At 38.6% G+C, this 19,387-nt stretch overlaps 1 long non-coding RNA gene across 11 annotated transcripts; it reads right to left on the reverse strand.

The window, feature by feature from the left end:
- Window positions 1-1,644: 1,644 nt before the first annotated feature.
- On the reverse strand, window positions 1,645-15,024 carry LOC111982056 (uncharacterized). 11 transcript variants are annotated; one of them, XR_011481762.1, is made up of 6 exons: window positions 13,757-15,024; window positions 13,413-13,605; window positions 13,149-13,255; window positions 12,480-12,829; window positions 8,380-12,330; window positions 1,645-8,285 (listed from the first exon to the last, which is right to left on the reverse strand). It is a non-coding gene; the product is annotated as an uncharacterized lncRNA (long non-coding RNA). The 11 variants fall into 11 exon arrangements; XR_002879655.2 differs by having other exon boundaries at window positions 8,380-8,690; window positions 12,167-12,330; window positions 12,480-13,255; XR_011481759.1 differs by having other exon boundaries at window positions 8,380-12,033; window positions 12,167-12,330; window positions 12,480-13,255.
- Between the last annotated feature and the right edge of the window lie 4,363 nt (window positions 15,025-19,387).

Consider the following 19,387-nt stretch of genomic DNA (forward strand, 5'->3'; position numbering starts at 1 on the left):
AATGTCCTCTGGTCTGATGAAACAAAAATAGAACTGTTTGGCCATAAAGACCACCGTTATGTTTGGAGGAAAAAGGGGAGGCTTGCAAGCCGAAGAACACCATTCCAACCATGAAGCACGGGGGTGGCAGCATCATGTTGTGGGGGTGCTTTGCTGCAGGAGGGACTGGTGCACTTCACAAAATAGATGGCATCATGAGGAAGTAAAATGATGTGGATATATTGAAGCAACATCTCAAGACATCAGTCTGGAAGTTAAATCTTGGTCGCAAATGGGTCTTCCAAATGGACAATGACCACAAGCATACTTCCAAAGTTGTGGCAAAATGGCTTAAGGACAACAAAGTCAAGGTATTGGAGTGGCCATCACAAAGCCCTGACCTCAATCCCATAGAACATTTGTGGGCAGAACTGAAAAAGTGTGTGCGAGTAAGGAGACCTACAAACCTGACTCAGTTACACAAGCTCTGTCAGGAGGAATGCGCCAACATTCACCCAACTTATTGTAGGAAGCTTGTGGAAGGCTACCCGAAACGTTTGCCCCAAGTTAAACAATTTAAAGGCAATGCTACCAAATACTAATTGAGTGTATGTAAACTTCTGACCCACTGGGAATGTGATGAAAGAATTATAAGCTGAAATAAATCATTCTCTCTATTATTCTGACATGTCACATTCTTAAAATAAAGTGGTGATCCTAACTGACCTAAAACAGGGAATTTTTTGGGATTGGATTAAATGTCAGGAATTGTGAAAAAACTGAGTTTAAATGTATTTGGCTAAGGTGTATGTAGACTTCCGACTTCAACTGTATGTAGCATAAGAAACAAGGTTCATGAAATCAAAAATGTACTAGTAACAGATGACATTCATATTCTGACAATCTCTGAACCTCACTTAGATAATACCTTTGATGATAGTGGTAGCAATACGTTTATAACATGTACAGAAAAGACAGAAATGCCAAAGGTGGAGGTGTTTATATTCAGAACCACATTCCTGTAAAGCTTAGAGAGGACCTCATGTTAAATACTGTTGAAGTGATATGGTTATAGGTTAATCTGCCTCACCTAAAGCCGGTTCTAGTGGGAAGCTGCTATACTAAGTGCTAACAGTCAGTATCTGGATAACATGTGTGAAATGCTTGATAAAGTATGTGATATCAACAGAGAGGTACATTTTCTGGGTGATTTAAATATTGACTGGCTTTCATCAGGCTGCCCACTCAAGAGAAAACTTCAAACTGTAACCAGTGCCTGCAACCTGGTTCAGGTTATCAGTCAACTTACCAGGGTGGTTACAAACAGCACAGGAATGAAATCATCAACATGTATTGATCACATCTTTACTAATGCTGCAGAAATTATCTTTAAAGCAGTATCCAAATCCAGCGCATGTAGTGATCACAATATAGTAGCCATATCTAGGAAAACCAAAGTTCCAAAGCCTGCGCCTAATATAGTGTATAAGAGGTCATAGAATACATTTTGTAGCGATTCCTATGTTGTTGCTGTAAAGAAAATTTGTTGGTCTGTGGTGTGTAATGAAGAGCAACTAAACGCTGCTCTTAACACATTTATGAAATTGCTTATTCCAGTTACTAATAAGCAGTGGTGTAAAGTACTTCAGTAAAAATACTTTAAAATACTACTTAAGTCTGTACTTTACTATTTATATTTTTGACAACTTATACTACATTCCTAAAGAAAATAATGTACTTTTTACTCCATACATTTTCCCTGACACCCAAAAGTACTCATTACATTTTGAATGCTTAACAGGACAGGAAAATGATCCAATTCACACACTTATCAAGAGAACATCCCTGGTCATCCCTACGGCCTCTGATCTGGCAGACTCAGTGTGTTGGAGTGTGCCCCTGACTATCCATAAAATAAAATAAACAAGAAAATGGTGCCCTCTGGTTTGCCTAATATAAGGATTTTGAAATGATTTATAGTTTTACTTTTGATACTTAAGTATATTTTTGAAATAACATTTACTTTTGATACTTAAGTATATTTAAAATCAAATACTTTTAGACTTTTACTCAAGTAGTATTTTACTGGGTGACTTTCACTTTTACTTGAGTCATTCTCTTATCTTTACTTTTACTCAAGTTTGGCAATTGGGTACTTTTTCCACCACTGCTAATAAGCATGCACCCATTAAGAAAATGACTGTAAAAACTGTCAAATCCCTGTGGATTGATGAGGAATTGAAAATGTTTATGGTTGAGAGGGATGAGGCTAAAGGAATGGCAAATAAGTCTGGCTGCAGAACCGATTGGTAAACGTACTGCAAATTGAGAAATCATGTGACTAAACTGAATAAAAAGAAGAAACTATACTATGAAACAAAGACAAATGACAGAATGATAGTAAAAAGCTTTGGAGCACCTTAAATGAAATTTTGGGCAGAAAGGCAAACTCTGCTCCATCATTCATTGAATCAGATGGCTCATTCATCACAAAACCCAGTGATATTGCCAATTACTTTTATGATTTTTTCATTGGCAATATTAGCAAACTTAGGCATGACATGTCAGCAACAAATGCTGACACTACACCAGTATAACTGATCAAATTATGAAAGACAAGCATTGTACATTTTGAATTCCCTACCGGGGTCTGACAACTTGGATGGAAAATTACTGAGGATAATAGCGGAAAATATTGCCACTCCTCTTTGCCATATCTTCAATCTAAGCCTACTAGAAAATGTGTGCCCTCTGGCCTGGAGGGAATCAAAAGTAACACCGCTACCAAAGAATAGTAAAGCCCCCTTGACTGGCTCAAATAGCCTTTGGAAAAAATTGTGTTTGACCAGATACAATGCTTTTTCACTGTAAACAAATTGAAGAGACTTTCAGCACGCTTATAGGGGAGGACATTCAACAAGTACAGCACTTACACAAATGACTGATGATTGACTGAGAGAAATTGATGATAAAAAGATTGTGGGAGCTGTTTTGACATTATCTGCTGATGGAAAAATGTATGTGTTATGGCTTTACACCCCCTGCTATATTGTAGATAAAGAGTTACCTGTCAAACAGAACACAGAGGGTGTTCTTTAATGGAAGCCTCCAACATAATCCAGGTAGAATCAGGAATTCCCCTGGGCAGCTGTCTAGGCCCCTTGCTTTTTCAATCTTTACTACTGACGTGCCACTGGCCTTGAGTAAAGCCAGTGTGGCTATGAATGTGGATGACTCAACACTATACACATCAGCTACTACAGTGAGTGAAATCACTGCAACACTTAACAAAGAGCTGCAGTTAGTGTTTCAGAACTGGTGGCAATGAATAAATTAGTCCCCCAAAAAATAAAAAAATAAGAGCATTGTATTTGGGAACACACTAAATGTATTGGGTAAATGAAATGAAGTGTAATATTTTTAACTGTATATAAATCTCTTAATGTTGCTGGACCCCAGGAAGAGTAGCTGCTTCATTGGCAGCAGCTAATAAGGATCCATAATAAATACAAATACAAAACATTTTGGGACTATATCAGCAATGGACTAATGAAACAAAAACCAAAAGTTTTCCTTTTTCTCCAGATACTCAAACCCCCAGTTTAAAAAAACAGAAAATTGCCACAAACAATATCTACAAAAATATTTCCAGAATTGAACAATAAAACGTGATTGCCTAATCATGTTAACAAAGAACAAATTCATTTCATACATATTGTGGTCCAATATATTATCCAAAGCGATGTCTGTCATTCTATGATGAGAACCTCTTCTTTCTCTCCTCCCAGATGACAGAGGTCAGGGATACACACAAAATGAGTGTCTTTCAGCTCCGCAGCAGTTGACAAAATCTCTTCTGAAAGAACAAAAAAGAAAAACCAGCATACACAAATTAAAAAATATTTAAAGTAACTGTCCAGTTAAAATCTCACTTTTAAAAGTTGATAAACTGTTAACTCCATACCCAAATAATGTTGTTGACGCATCCTATACTCATATGTGGCCAAAGCATAAATTGGAGGGAAAAAAACACCTCAAAAACACCACCTCAACCTTGTATCTCAAACAGACCGTTTCAAAAATGCTTGCCATTTCCTCAGAGGATGATGTCATCCTCCTGTGGAGGATGAGCTGGCCAATCAGTGGTCTACTCGCATTAGTATTTTTAATGACCGCTATACACCCACACCATTCTGTTGTTGGGGTACGCTAACACCATTCTAATACATAAAATCTGCTTTTTAACATCCTTTATTACACTTTTTTTGGAAGGAAAACTATTCTACTCTTATTGTAATTAATTATATGTCATATTTCATAGAAATCTGGAAACACTGGACAGTTACTTTAAGTTGTAGAAACATTATGCATACAGCCCTCCTGAATACAGTGTCTACATTTTACATAATTAATGAATCGATGCTTAATATTATGTGTAGACAGAATGTACCATGAAAATCATGTTTGATTCGACCCTACACTGTACCATGTAATCAATACTCAGTCTAACCTCAGGAATGGACAGCATATTTGCCATAACTGCTCTCTTAAGTGGACTCGAGTTTTAAAGTTGAAAGCCCCACTTGAAGGTCAACATTAGGAAATTTGATATTGTAAATATGCTTGTGAGCAGGTCATGAACCACGAATAGTTGTCCGCTTGAAAATAGCCAGGGTCTTCCGCCTCAGCTAAAAGCAGTGCCCCATGACTGGCTCCCAGGGGTGTGTCTTTATCCTCCCCTCCTGTCCCCCTCTTCCCGGTGTGTTACCGGGTTCAGGGAGAGCAGCTTCACTCAGGCTCAGGGGGTCTGCGAGAGGTCAGAGGAAGCCTCCAGACAGGCAAGACAGAAGTGTGTTGTCATGGGGGTCTTGAGACAGACCTAAGGACCTGCGGTCCCCAGATGGCATCACAGGAACAAAAGCAGCATTGATGGCCATCAACTGGTTTATAGAGAGAGAGAGAGAGAGAGAGAGAGAGAGAGAGAGAGAGAGAGAGAGAGAGAGAGAGAGAGACATGGTAGTGTGTGCAACTCCTGTACTCACAAACAATACAGTGAGTATAACATACAAAATTATACATTCATGCATGTCCTATTTCAACAAAGGGAGATGTATAATGAATCAAATCAAACTATTTTAAGTGCATTTAAAATAGTATACAATCAACACATTTTAGAGTAAAACAATGAAAGAAGTAAAAGCAAATAAGCAATAAAGTATTAATAAAACAAAAACACTAAGGATGTATAAAACAAAATCCCTGATTAACTCGAGTCAAATGAAAGAAATGCAAATAAATGATGAACAGGAGCCTCTACATTACCAAATATTGTGGTCTTATAGTATCCTTTGCAGGCTACTGGTGAGAAGGTGTCTGTGGTTTGCTCTAGCATCCACCTGACAGCATGGAGGTTACTCTGCTGCAGCAGAAGGGTCTTGTCGACAAATCTGAATATCTGAGAAAGGCACTCTGGGTAAACACAACTAGAATTTAAATGTGTCAATGGCTTGATGTGCATATTTTGGTGTCCGAATGAAATATTTTCCCAAAATCAACAACCAATATATACACATTTTATGTTATGAAACTATGCTCTTTCTCTTTTACTTTGTCCTAAAAGAGTTAATGGTTAGATGTGAAAAAATTGTCACTTTTTCATTCTGTGCACCTGTCCAAAAACGAAATACAATCTATATAAGTGTTAATAAAACATCTTAAATCATAACAAAACTGTCAAAAGATTATTCTGGCATGATTTTCTAATGGTCTACACTTTTATATGGGTAAGACAGTTTAGGCAGAAAGGTTTTAAATACTTGAAATACTTTTGTCCGGAAAATTAGCCTTCATGATTATCATTCGGTGCAACTGACATGAAGTCACCATTTTGGATCAAATCACATGATGATACTAGTGACAATATGTGACATCATTAAGATGCCTGTGAGGCAGCCTTTGGTTAAGAAGAAATGTTAGGAAGTTGCTCGTAAATGTTTAATAAGTTCACATTTCCACTCCCTGTCAGGTTTTACCCCCCCAGAAAATGCTAAAAAACAATACAAATTTTGAATTATCTGAAAAGCTTGTATTTTATTTTGATACTCAAGATGCATACTTAAAGGTAAAAGTCAAGTTCTCACATGGGTGCACAAGCAGTTGCCTGTAAAACATGTTTACGTGAGAACAAGGCATTTATTAACCCACTATTCCTGGGTAGGCTGTCATTGCAAATAAGAATTTGTTCTTAACTGACTTGCCTGATTAAATAAAATAATAAAAATAACTGTTTGTATGCAATATTTGCTTTGTGGCCTTCACCACAGATATTGCTCTCCAGTTTTGTGATGAAACAAACGTATGTGTAGTTGAATTTATTCCGTGACTGTTGTTTTTTTGTTGTCACGGCCTTATTGTATATCACGGTGGCGAATGAACGAATGGGTTTGAGCAAACAACCTAATTATCACAACATAGGTTATAATATGACTTTTTTTACTGGCTTGGCTTTCTCAGTGATTTTACTCACTTACGGCTACCGCCCCTTTGTAGGCCAGGTACTGAAGGTGGTTGGGGAGGAAGTGCTGATCACTTCTATGCAGCAGTATGGAGTGAGGAATGTTTTTGTCTGGTCATCTGTGCCAGACATTACCTTGTACTATGAAAGAGATGTGAAGGCAATGATCAGTGAGCCCAAGCCCTTGAGCTTAAGAGCATCTCGGCTGTCCGACACAGACTGGGCTGCTTTCTTGTCACGAGTGCAACATCATCAAACAAACTGAGGAATGCAAGTTTGATAATTGTCAACTTGAGTTTCTGTTACAACTTTTGCTGCAATGAAATCATTTGTATTTAATGGTTGAACCTCATAAATTGCTTTCACATTTATAATTGTTTTAATCTTGCACTGTTCTGCAGAAACTTAAACATATCTGTGGATGTTTTAATGTTACATTAATGTTTTTACAAGACATTGCACAGAGCAATTTCATTAGTTTTTAATCAAATGAGTAATTGATGTAATGTAGAACACTTTCTTAAACGTTTTGTATTTTAATGTTTGAATGTCATTACTGTACTTCAAGAACTTTACTATGTATGTATTACATTGATTCTTAACTGTTTTAACATTGTTTGAAAAATGTATCATAGTGCAGAATTTTAATCATTTTTAGAAATTCATTGCCATGTTCATGATGAAATGTTTCTGCGTGATAAACATTTGAGTCACATTTCTTGTAATTTATTAAGCATTAAAGGCATCATTGTAGTTGAATAAGAAACCATACTGTTTATGTATGTGTGTGTTTCTGTAAGAGGGAAAGAGATCTGCCTAAAAAAAATTACACTGTAAAATAGTCATTCGGTGCAACCAGCAATGATTATTCGGTACTTAATGGTTAAAAACAATAACATGATTATATTGTCTAATAAAATGCAGAGAAGCTCAGTCTATAAGAGAAAAATGAATTTTTGTAAAATTGTATATGGTTTTAATTTCTCTAACAGAAGTTTTAGTTGACAGTCATTCAAAATGTGGGGTCGTCCAGTGAAAAGTAAAAAAAAAATTATACCGTAATTTTTAACTTCTTTGATATTGAATAACTGAGACCATGTTTATATTCATATTTTACTCTTCTTTGCTAGAAATAATGGTCAGAAAACATTTTTTATATAAAAAAATGTATGGTCAGACAGGATGACTTTTTTTAGGAAGTAAATTTAACTTGCATAAAAAGCGACAAATCCTGAATGTGCAAACACATTGTAGGTAACACTCAAGGGAACATAAAAAATGTTTCGAAATTAATATTTTTCCCTTTTAAAATGTTTTTGAAAACCTTATTCGTCATTGACCCAAATATTCTGACACTTCTCGTCTCTGCTTCAGCCACGAGCTGCTTTAAAAAAAATCCATCACAGTCCGTAACCACTCTCTCTTGGAGCGCCGTCACTCTGTGGAATATCTTAGAAACAAAATATAGTAGGCATATCAGTGTCACTAGCCTTGTTGCAACACCCCTCATTAATGGCAAGCAGTTTCCATGGTTCCAGACAGACAGCATAGTTAATTTCTCAGGCTAGCCATGCTTAGTTCATAAACAGAGTAATAGAAGCTAGGCCACAGATAAATGTTGAGATAGTATGTTCATGTGGCACAGCACTCTTATACCTGATGGACTTTGTTGTCCACTGGCTCTGGTTTGGTCTGGGTTTCTATCTAGTGGACCAACTTCTTCCTCTGATTCAGAATCACTCTCTCTTCCAGCTCCACTAGCTCCTATTCTGTAAAGCCACGGCCAGCTTCTCTGTGAACAGACAAAGCTCTCATAACCTGAGCTACTGGGTGGGTCCCTGATGGGCATAGAGAACTGATTATGGCAGATAAAGTTGATTCAGTACCTTTTCTCTTGCATCCTGGCCCGAGTGATGTAGCATTGCTTTATCACTCTAAAAGACAAAATACAATTATTCTAAAACACGCAAGTGACGTCATCATGACAATGTAAAATATACAAATACAATTTCAAATGCCGTAGTAAAGGGGAGTTACAAGTACAATTTTAAATGTTTAGTAATGTTTTATAGCCCACCTGTGTTTTGAAACTCACCTCACTTGGGTTGTTTTTCCCCCGTCTGCTGAGCTCTGAACACCAGAGGGCGCTGTTTCCCTGTTTTTCTGTGTTTCAGTTACGTCTACAGTTTTCTGATCACTGTGGGTTAGGTACAGCCACAACAGTCTCACCCACAGACTGAATCGTATTCTAAACTTGACTTACCAACAGCAAATCATTCCTGTACAGGTAACAGTTATTTTTTTTGTCTTTCAATGTATCCTGTCCTGTTCTTGTAAAAAAAAAACAATGCACCGACTTTAGAAAAAGAGAATTAGTGTGTTAAAATAACATGAAATGTGTTATATACACTGAGTATAGCAAACATTAGGAACACCTTCCTAATATTGAGGTGCACAACTCTACAAGGCGTCAAAACCATTCCACAGGGATGCTGGCCCATGTTAACTCCAGTTGTGTTAAGTTGGCTTGAAGTCCATTAGGTAGTGGACCATTCTTGATAAACATGGGAAACTGTTGAGCGTGAAAAACCCAGCAGTGTTGCAGTTCTTGACACAAACCGGTGTGCCTGGCACCTACTTCCATACCCCGTTCAAAGGCACTTCTATCTTTTGTCTTTCCCATTCACCCCCCTGAATGGCACACATGCACAGCACACCACCCTAATGGCTTGCCAGATGCTGCTGGAAGGAGGCACTCTTTCCTTTGGTCAAAAAAACAAACAACAAATATCCCAATGCCCCAGGGCAGTGATTAGGGACATTGCCCTGAGTAGGATGCCGTCTTTCAGGTGGGACGTCAAATGGGTGTCCTGACTCTCTGTGGTCACTAAAGATCCCATGGCACTTATTGGAAAGCTGCCGTGGTCATCCCCCTCTTCAAAGGGGGAGACACCCTGGACCCAAACTGTTACAGACCTATATCCATCCTGCCCTGCCTATCTAAGGTCTTCGAAAGCCAAGTTAATAAACAGATCACTGACCATCTCGAATCCCACCGTACCTTCTCCGCCGTGCAATCCGGTTTCCGAGCCGGTCACGGGTGCACCTCAGCCACGCTCAAGGTACTAAATGATATCATAACCGCCATCGATAAAAGACAGTACTGTGCAGCTGTCTTCATCGACCTGGCCAATGCTTTCGACTCTGTCAATCACCATATTCTTATCGGCAGACTCAGTAGCCTCGGTTTTTCTGATGACTGCCTCGCCTGGTTCACCAACTACTTTGCAGACAGAGTTCAGTGTGTCAAATCGGAGGGCATGTTGTCCGGTCCTCTGGCAGTCTCTATGGGGGAACCACAGGGTTCAATTCTCGGGCCGACTCTTTTCTCTGTATATATCAATAATGTTGCTCTTGCTGCGGGCGATTCCCTGATCCACCTCTACGCAGACGACACCATTCTGTATACTTCTGGCCCTTCCTTGGACACTGTGCTATCTAACCTCCAAACGAGCTTCAATGCCATACAACACTCCTTCCGTGGCCTCCAACTGCTCTTAAACGCTAGTAAAACCAAATGCACGCTGCCTGCACCCGCCCGCCCGACTAGCATCACCACCCTGGACGGTTCCGACCTAGAATATGTGGACATCTATAAATACCTAGGTGTCTGGCTAGACTGTAAACTCTCCTTCCAGACTCATATTAAACATCTCCAATCCAAAATCAAATCAAGAATCGGCTTTCTATTTCGCAACAAAGCCTCCTTCACTCACGCCGCCAAACTTACCCTAGTAAAACTGACTATCCTACCGATCCTCGACTTCGGCGATGTCATCTACAAAATAGCTTCCAATACTCTACTCAGCAAACCAGATGCAGTTTATCATAGCGCCATCCGTTTTGTTACTAAAACACCTTATACCACCCACCACTGCGACCTGTATGCTCTAGTCGGCTGGCCCTCGCTACATATTCGTCGCCAGACCCACTGGCTCCAGGTCATCTATAAGTCCATGCTAGGTAAAGCTCRGCCTTATCTCAGTTCARTGYTCCCGATAACAACACCCACCCGTAGCACGCGCTCCAGCAGGTATATCTCACTGATCATCCCAAAAGCCAACACCTCATTTGGCCGCCTTTCCTTCCAGTTCTCTGCTGCCTGTGACTGGAACGAATTGCAAAAATCGCTGAAGTTGGAGACTTTTATTTCCCTCACCAACTTTAAACATCTGCTATCTGAGCAGCTAACCGATCGCTGCAGCTGTACATAGTCCATCTGTAAACAGCCCACCCAATTTACCTACCTCATCCCCTTACTGTTTTTATTTATTTACTTTTCTGCTCTTTTGCACACCAGTATCTCTACTTGCACATGATCATCTGATGATTTATCACTCCATCTGCTAAATTGTAATTATTCGCTCCTATGGCTTATTTATTGCCTACCTCCTCATGCCTTTTGCACACAATGTATATAGACTCATTCCCCCCCCTACTGTGTTATTGACTTGTTTATTCCATGTGTAACTCTGTGTTGTTTCTGTCGCACTGCTTTGCTTTATCTTGGCCAGGTCGCAGTTGTAAATGAGAACTTGTTCTCAACTAGCCTACTTGGTTAAATAAAGGTGAAATAAAAAATAAAAATAAAAGTAAGAGTAGAGGCGTTAACCCTGGTGTCCTGGCTAAATTCCCAATCTGGCCTTCATACCATCATGGCCACCAAATCATCCCCAGCTTCTAATTGGCTCATTTATCTCCCCTGTAACTATTCTCCAGGTCGTTGCTGTAAATGAGAATGTGTTCTCAGTCAACTTACCTGGTAAAATAAGGGTTAAAAATAAAATGTCTCAAAGCTTAAAAATATTTTTTGAACCACCGCTTCCTATTCATTGATTGAAGTGGATTTAAGAAGTGACATCAATAAGGGATCATTGCATTCACCTGGTCAGTCTGTCATGGACAGAGCATGTGTTCTTAGTTTTTTGTGTACTCAGTGTATCTAGAGTTAGAAAAATGTATTGACGTGTCACTCCACAATGATACTATAATACTTTAAAAAAAAAATTTAAACACATTGTGGACCACTCAAACTGAGTTTTGAAACACTAAAAACAATCATCGGCAAACATGGTACAGGCGTAATATATAATGCCTTACATAACCTATACACATTTATGCATAAAGTACAGCGGCTAAAGGGTCAATTAGGCTCTTATAAAAATAAAGTATCCGTTGGAGGATAAGGTGGCAGGCTTTGGCACTTACATTATTGTTACCTGATAAAATGTCACATAATCAAGACTGTTAAAATTTAGATTTTGGCAGGGCAGCTGACCAAAAGATCCTCCTTAAATTCATTGTATAACCCACAGTAAAGCAATCAATAAAGCCTAACTGGTCTGACAGTGCCTCCTCTGGCCATGCCACATACTGCACAGCAATGATCTGACCTTGGATTGCCAGCTGCTTGTGCTAATGATAATGCAGACCCTCCATCTCCCTCTTTAGGTAATTTGCAGCAACCAAAAGAACTTAAGCTGGTGGATGGGAAATAAATATGAAAATGATTAAATGGTGATGTCTGCTGTGGTTAAAAAACAACAAACATACAAAAACCAGTGTTGCATATTACAGACATCTTTCCTTCTTGAAAAGGTTCACCTCACTCACCTGAGCCATCTGCCACTGACTGTGTGAATATCTGAGGGGTGTGAGGGAAGCAATAATGGCCACCAACAATAGTCTTCTTCAGCATAATGCTGTCCTTCAGTCTTGGTCCACTGGACGAAGCTTCACCCTGGGGTCTGACAGGTAGGGCTGGCCCTTGTGATACCCTGAGGGAAAACTACATCAATCAAGTTAATCAATACATACTAGATTATATTAACATAATGTTGCATTGTGTCCATATATTCTTTTTTAAGTAAAACAGTTGTACTGTTTATATTTTCTTTTTTTCTTCGCAAATGACAGCTGCACTTACTGGTACAAAATATATGTGTCTTGCAGCTGCTGGTGAGGTAAGGCAGTGAGTCTTGCTCTTAACACTTTCTCATCTGAGTGCACACCAGGTATGTTACTGCAATGTGATATGGGGAGGGTGCAGAGCAGGGAGACAATAAGTACAATTAGAAGAGTTCTGTTGCCGTTTACCTATTGAATTGTTTGTATTATAGCTAATAACTGTTATAGCTAGTACTATAGTAAAAATATTTGCTTGGGTATATCCCATGGTATATTTCTGGTTGTGAAGAAGCAGAAAGCTCCAAAATAAAAGGACTATTGGATGTTACACTGCATGGACCCAGTGGTAAGTCCAGTATTTTTCTGGGCCTGCAAAAGACGGAAAAAAATCACGAGCATTTGTGTTACATTTTCAGAATAAATGACTAGTCCAAGTCTAACGAACACCTCTGACCCTTACTCTTGACTCTCTCCACCCGACCCACAAAAGTTACCAAGCCAATGACATCACATGCAGAATTGTTCTTCAATTCTTATCTAGAAGAAAAACACTTATAAGAAGCAAGGAATGAGTAGTTCATGCAGATGATAAAGACTGCTTAGTAATGTTGTAAATGTTACGCAGGGAAAGGCCTTTTGTTTTTACATACAATCTCATTTAAACTGCTTAATGTGGTTGTGAACTTACCTGGTGGTGAACTGGTAGGAAACCTTAGGCAAGCCCCATTGAGACTGCACACTTGGCTGGAACCACAGTAAGGAGTGCAGTGGGATTCCAAGGATTCAGACAGATTCCTACAAGGCCATGCATAGTAAAAATGAAGAGTTTCACAGTATTCAGTATTCAGACAGAATATTATTTCAAAATTACCAATCAGGAGTGTCTGCCTGGCAATGTACTGTATTTTGATTTGCTAAGTTGTGAATCACTAAGTTAGGTTGAGTTCAGTACCTACTGAGTGAAAGCTCTTCATTCTGTGGTTGTCTATGTCAGGTCGAGACCTGTTTGGATTACTCTGCTTGAGGGTGTAGTTTTTGAAGTAAAGCACAGTTCCAACATTCAGTCTCTGGTACCACTCTGGCCACAGCTCATTCTACATGACAAGGGGCATGGTGACACTTTGGTCTGCGACCTCAAAGTAAGTCTGGAGCATGGAGAAATACACAAAGAGCGCCAATCCTGATGAGACACTTCATACAGACAACATTCAAAGAAACGTTAATTATATTGTCAGGGTTGAGTAGAGAAGAGATGGTATATGTGTAAAGTGTTATTATGATATAGATACTACTCACCTGGTTCAGGTAATCACCATTGTAATTCTCACAATAGTTAGCAACTGAAATTATAATGTTACCATCTAGAACCTATACTCTGCCTTCAGGACCCTCATTATTCCAAAGAGACAGGTAATGTTTGTGACCCAACTGCAGGGGTGCATCACTTTGCAATGCCACAATGTTTCTAAATCCATCCTTGGTAACCATGGGGAGGGAATCCAAGTCCTTAATCTTGCGCAAAACATTAGACTTCTTTGAACCATGTGACCCAACTGCAGGGGTGCATCACTTTGCAATGCCACAATGTTTCTAAATCCATCCTTGGTAACCATGGGGAGGGAATCCAAGTCCTTAATCTTGCGCAAAACATTAGACTTCTTTGAACCATGTTCAATCTTCTCAGTGTAAACACAACCCTGACCAAATAATTTCTCATTGTAAATGAGCACTGGGTAATGTTATTATAAATTCCACTGCGAATAAGGTTTTTGTGGACCAGATCATTTAAACTACGGTCAGATTGCAAGTGGCTTGCCAGACTCACTCCATCAGTCACGGTCGTGTCTTAGCTGTAAGGTTGTTGTTGTGTCAAATATCTCTGAAGGCAAATAACAGCATCAGTTTTGTCAATTTGAAGTGTAACGTTATGAGTTTTTGCTGTAAAGAACTGTCCCAAAGTAGTGTGTAAGAAATATGTCAAATTCGATGTTTTCAACTTCTTCAGGTATGGTTCATTAATGTGCATAACAGACCGTGCACTGGGCGAAATGGGTTTGTTTACAACAAGTTAGCTAACGTTAGCATAGCTGGCTAAAAAAAGTACCTAGGTAACTATGTAAACACAGTTTTTAAACAGCCATTTGCTGACTACTGTACAGCAGCTGACCACGCAAACAAGGGTTACCGTTAACCATCAACCCAGTGTTAGCTGTATATGTATTGCCAAATCAAATCGTGCACAAAAACGCGACTGTAGTAACTAACTTTAGCTACGGAGCTAACTCAGCTGTTAGCCAGCCAGATAGCTGGCATGCTGATGTTACTGATATGATAATTGTTCTTCCGGTGTATGACTAGCTAGCTAGCTAACGTTGGCTACTTTTTGACTTACGAAAATCACGACAAGTTGGTTGGAAAATTGTAGCTACAGTATACTTTCTGATAGTAGGCCGAATTTTTCAGAGTTCAGCTTTTGCTTCGGCGCCAGTGGATTTGAATATAGGAAGCTGTCATTCCAAACATAAACGCTGCAGCACTGACTACGTAGCCTACTACACACATACACTGACGTTACAGGACCAAAAGTATGTGACACCTGCCCGTCGAACATCTCATTCCAAAATCATGGGCATTAATATGGAGTTCGTACCCCCTTTGCTGCTACAACAGCCTCCACTCTTCTGGGAAGGGTTTTCACTAGATGTTGGAACATTGCTGCAGGGACTTCCTTCCATTCAGCCACAAGAGCATTAGTGGGGTTGGGTGATTAGGTCTGGCTCGCAGTCAACGTTCCAATTAATCCCAAAGGTGTTCGATGGGGTTGAGGTCAGGGCTCTGTGCAGGCCAGTCAAGTTCTTACACACCAATCTCGACAAACCATTTCTGTATGGAGCTCACTTTGTGCCATGGGGCATTGTCATGCTGAAAAAGGAAAGGGCTTTCCCCAAACTGTTGCCACAAAGTTGAAAGCACAGAATCGTCTAGAATGTCACTGTTTGCTGTAGTGTTAAGATTTCCCTTCACTGGAACTAAGGTGCCTAGCCCAAACCATGAAAACAGCCCCAGACCATTATTCCTCATTCACCAAACTTTACAGTTGGTACTATGTATTCGGGCAGGTAGAATTCTCCTGGCATCCGCCAAACCCAGATTCGTCTGTTGGACTGCCAGATGGTGAAGGGTGATTCATCACTCCAGAGAGTTTAATGGCGGGCGAGCAATACACCACTCCAGCCGACGCTTGGCATTGTGTATGGTGATCTTAGGCTTGTGTGTGGCTGCTTGGCCATGGAAACCCATTTCATGAAGCTCCTGACGAACAGTTCTTGTGCTGATGTTGCTTCCAGAGACAGTTTGGTGTTGCAACCGATGGCAGATAATTTTTACACGCTTCAGCGCTTGGCGGTCCCTTCTTTGAGCTTGTGCGGCCTACCACTTCGTGACTGAGCCGTTGTTGCTCCTAGACGTTTCCACTTCACAATAACAGCACTTACAGTTCAAGAGGCAGCTCTAGCAGGGTAGAAATTTGACGAACTGACTTGTTGTAAAGGTGGCATCCTATGACAGTGCCACGTTGAAAGTCACTGAGTTATTCAATAAGGCCATTCTACTGACAATGTTTGTCTATGGAGATTGCATGGCTGTGTGCTCGATTTTATATACCTGTCAGTAACGGTTGTGGCTGAAATAACAAAATCCTTTAATTTGAAGGTGTGTCCACATACTTTTGTATATATAGTGTATTTTAACTGGACTGGACTCCTTTCAGAGTTACATCAGAGAGAATAAACTTCAGCTACACATGAATGAAAACACGCAGAATAAAGTGCACCAAATGCATGTTTTTTTAAATATTTATTTTTAAAGATACCACATTATCAAGATTAATTGATTTATAAATAATTCAATATCACATAATTCATATCCAAGCTGTTTCAGAATGTAAACTTTTTATTAATTTATTTTAAAACAATATTAACAATATGTTAAAGCTTATTTTTGATGGTATATACAGACAGAAAAAAACAAGCCATACAATAGACTGTGAAACACCATAACACCAGCTTGCTGAACTGAAGAAAATAATAACCTCACCTCCCCAAATAAGACACTTCAATAATCTGTTACAAAATACTTCTGTTTGTTTTACTTTAAAATCATGTAACATATATTCAATCTATTTGACATCTCATAAAATAAACAACTATATAATCCCAACATGTTTTGTACATTCTATAATACAATATTCTCAATTAGTTTTCTGCAATGCAATGGCTAATATGTACCAGGTTCTGTTTTTGTTTGTCTTACTTTTTCCTGGCAAATGTTTTACAGTATGCATTGATTGACCTTCCATCCCATATACTGCAATGATGCACAGTTCACTCTAAAGGTCACAAATGCAAAAGTCAAAGTAACATGATGCCTCTAAAAAAAGAATGACACTTGATGAAGAATTCATGAACATAAAAATATAGTCTGAAACGGTGAAACAAAAAGTGCATAATCTACTGCTGGGGGAGACAGATTAAACAGAACCATAGAAAGAGTCAGTACCATTTGATCTAGCGCAGCAATCCCAATGAAGAAACACATACCAATATAAACTGAAGCAATACACAGCAAACACACAATGGCTCTCAGCATGACCTTAAATGTAGGAAATCATCTGTGGCACTGGGTTAATGGAAATTAATAACTGTCTCTGGTTTCAAATGGGGGCAACTAATGCAAATTCTTTACATACGATGGTTAGCTAGAGAGTACACTGGACACTTGTGAGAACATGGTTTACTGTTATTCTATGAGCTTGATAATTAAACATACACTACATGTTCCTTCAACCAGCTTCAAAAGGCAGTTTACCTTATGATTGGACATTGAGCACACTGAACCAACAACAGTTTTTTTTATGATAAGGTTGAGTGGAGGCCAACCTAGGGAGTCATTTTGCTGACAATCAACAAACAGTATTTTAAAACGATGCAGCATTAACAGGACAGTTGTCTAAACAAATCTGCATGTAGGTCTTGAATAGAGTCAATGTTGTGTCTTTAGAGTAATAACAAACTGACACAGTAATGATGTTGAAACAATGTGTTGCTCATATCACTTAAAACAATGTTTACGTTGCGCTGACCCCAGCAAGAGGCCAACACAAGCTCTACTGAAAAATAGAATGGCTCCCTTTTCCCTCATGCCAGCATCATTCTCAGACCAGTTGACCTGAGTCTTTAGTGTGGATTAGTCATTCTAACAAAGTCTTTAGCAGATACAAGCTGAACCTCAGTAAAGATACTGCTTATATTTATGGTTGAAGGAATGTTAAAGATATTTTAATACAAAAATATTTCCATTTCATTCACATAGTACATTGGTTTATAGTATACAACTATATCTCTATTTTACATGAGTACATACCTGCCTTTTATTTTCAAAATTGACATTGCACATAGTAAAAGGGTAAAACAGCACATACTTTAAGCATTCTACAACTTTCTTTAAGCATCTCTTCAACCTAAATGAACAGCACCAGTCTTCATGAGAGTGACTGTGACAGATGAAGTGATAGTGACTCAATGTACACAGCAGAGATTGCTAGGATTGTCATAAACACTGTACAATTAAAGATTCGTATTACTCCACAATGCATTTCAACCTTCACTTCATGTCAAAGGGCACATTTAGTTTGATTAGAATTCCAATATGTTGTTACATTTTGTTATGGCTATTGACTTAATCATGTAGAGTAAAGGAATTTTGAGGCATACATACAGTAGGTCTGTTTGTTTGACGGATGTTTCACAGAAGGACTTTCCCATTCAAATATTACAATATCTAATGAACGTGGGGGAACTCAAATCAGATACCTAATGATGTAGTTATTTAGCTAATGTAACTTTACAGAAAATAATAAGAAATATGTAGTATTATTTGATTGTCATTTATATTAGCAGGTAATTTATCTCTGGTTAGTATTTTGTTATTACACAGTTTTCCTGAAATCACCAGAGTGTATGGACATAATAACTCATACATGGATAAATCCACTAATAGACTCCCTGCTACCAATATATATATATATATATATTAACCGACTAGCAAATATAAACCATGTAAACAGAAAATTATGACAAGTTGTTAATGTAATACTGAGAATAAATGTGTGATTATTAATAATGTGTGGTTATTTCCACATATAACCTGAGAAGAAAATTGCGTTACGAAAGCATACATAATCAATGTATGACAATTACAATATATTAGTGACATCTTCTTAATCATTGCAGCATCTGTTATATTTGATACAAAACAATAAGTAAAATAGTCCTTGGTTAGTAGTTTATGGTTGTGAGCCATTTAAGGCATTAGGACCCTACCCACTGGGCACAAACTGGTTGAATCAACGTTGTTTCAATGTAATTTGTCAACGTATTGTGATGTGGACTCTACATGGAAATAACATTGGATTTGTAAAAAGTCAAAAAGTCATCAAACTGTTGTTCAGAGGCTGAAATTCCAACCACAGGATTATGTCATCATTGTAAGCAATTTTCAACATAGAAACCTTGTATAAAATGTCGAACATGTACCTTTGACACAACATCAGATCTTCAACGTTATATCCACTATAAAAAAATATATAAAAAATAGGCTGGGCAGCAACTCCTACTGGAGCTATTCATTTGGTCTCCCATGCAGGGTTTTAACCAAGCCCAGCTTTGATATTTGTCACTGACTACTACCAATGTGCTATCGTGAGAATGATTATTGAGACCTCTTAATAACTAAATATATTCACTGTTGCTATCGAAGTCATTCCAATGGGTAGGTTTAACAGAGCAAATTAAATGTAACCATACTTTATAAGTCATGCAGTATATCATCAATGATACTAGTTAAGCATATATATCATTTAAAAACTCA

This window comes from Salvelinus sp. IW2-2015, linkage group LG20, assembly GCF_002910315.2.
Source record: "Salvelinus sp. IW2-2015 linkage group LG20, ASM291031v2, whole genome shotgun sequence".
NCBI classification, from domain to species: domain Eukaryota; kingdom Metazoa; phylum Chordata; class Actinopteri; order Salmoniformes; family Salmonidae; genus Salvelinus; species Salvelinus sp. IW2-2015.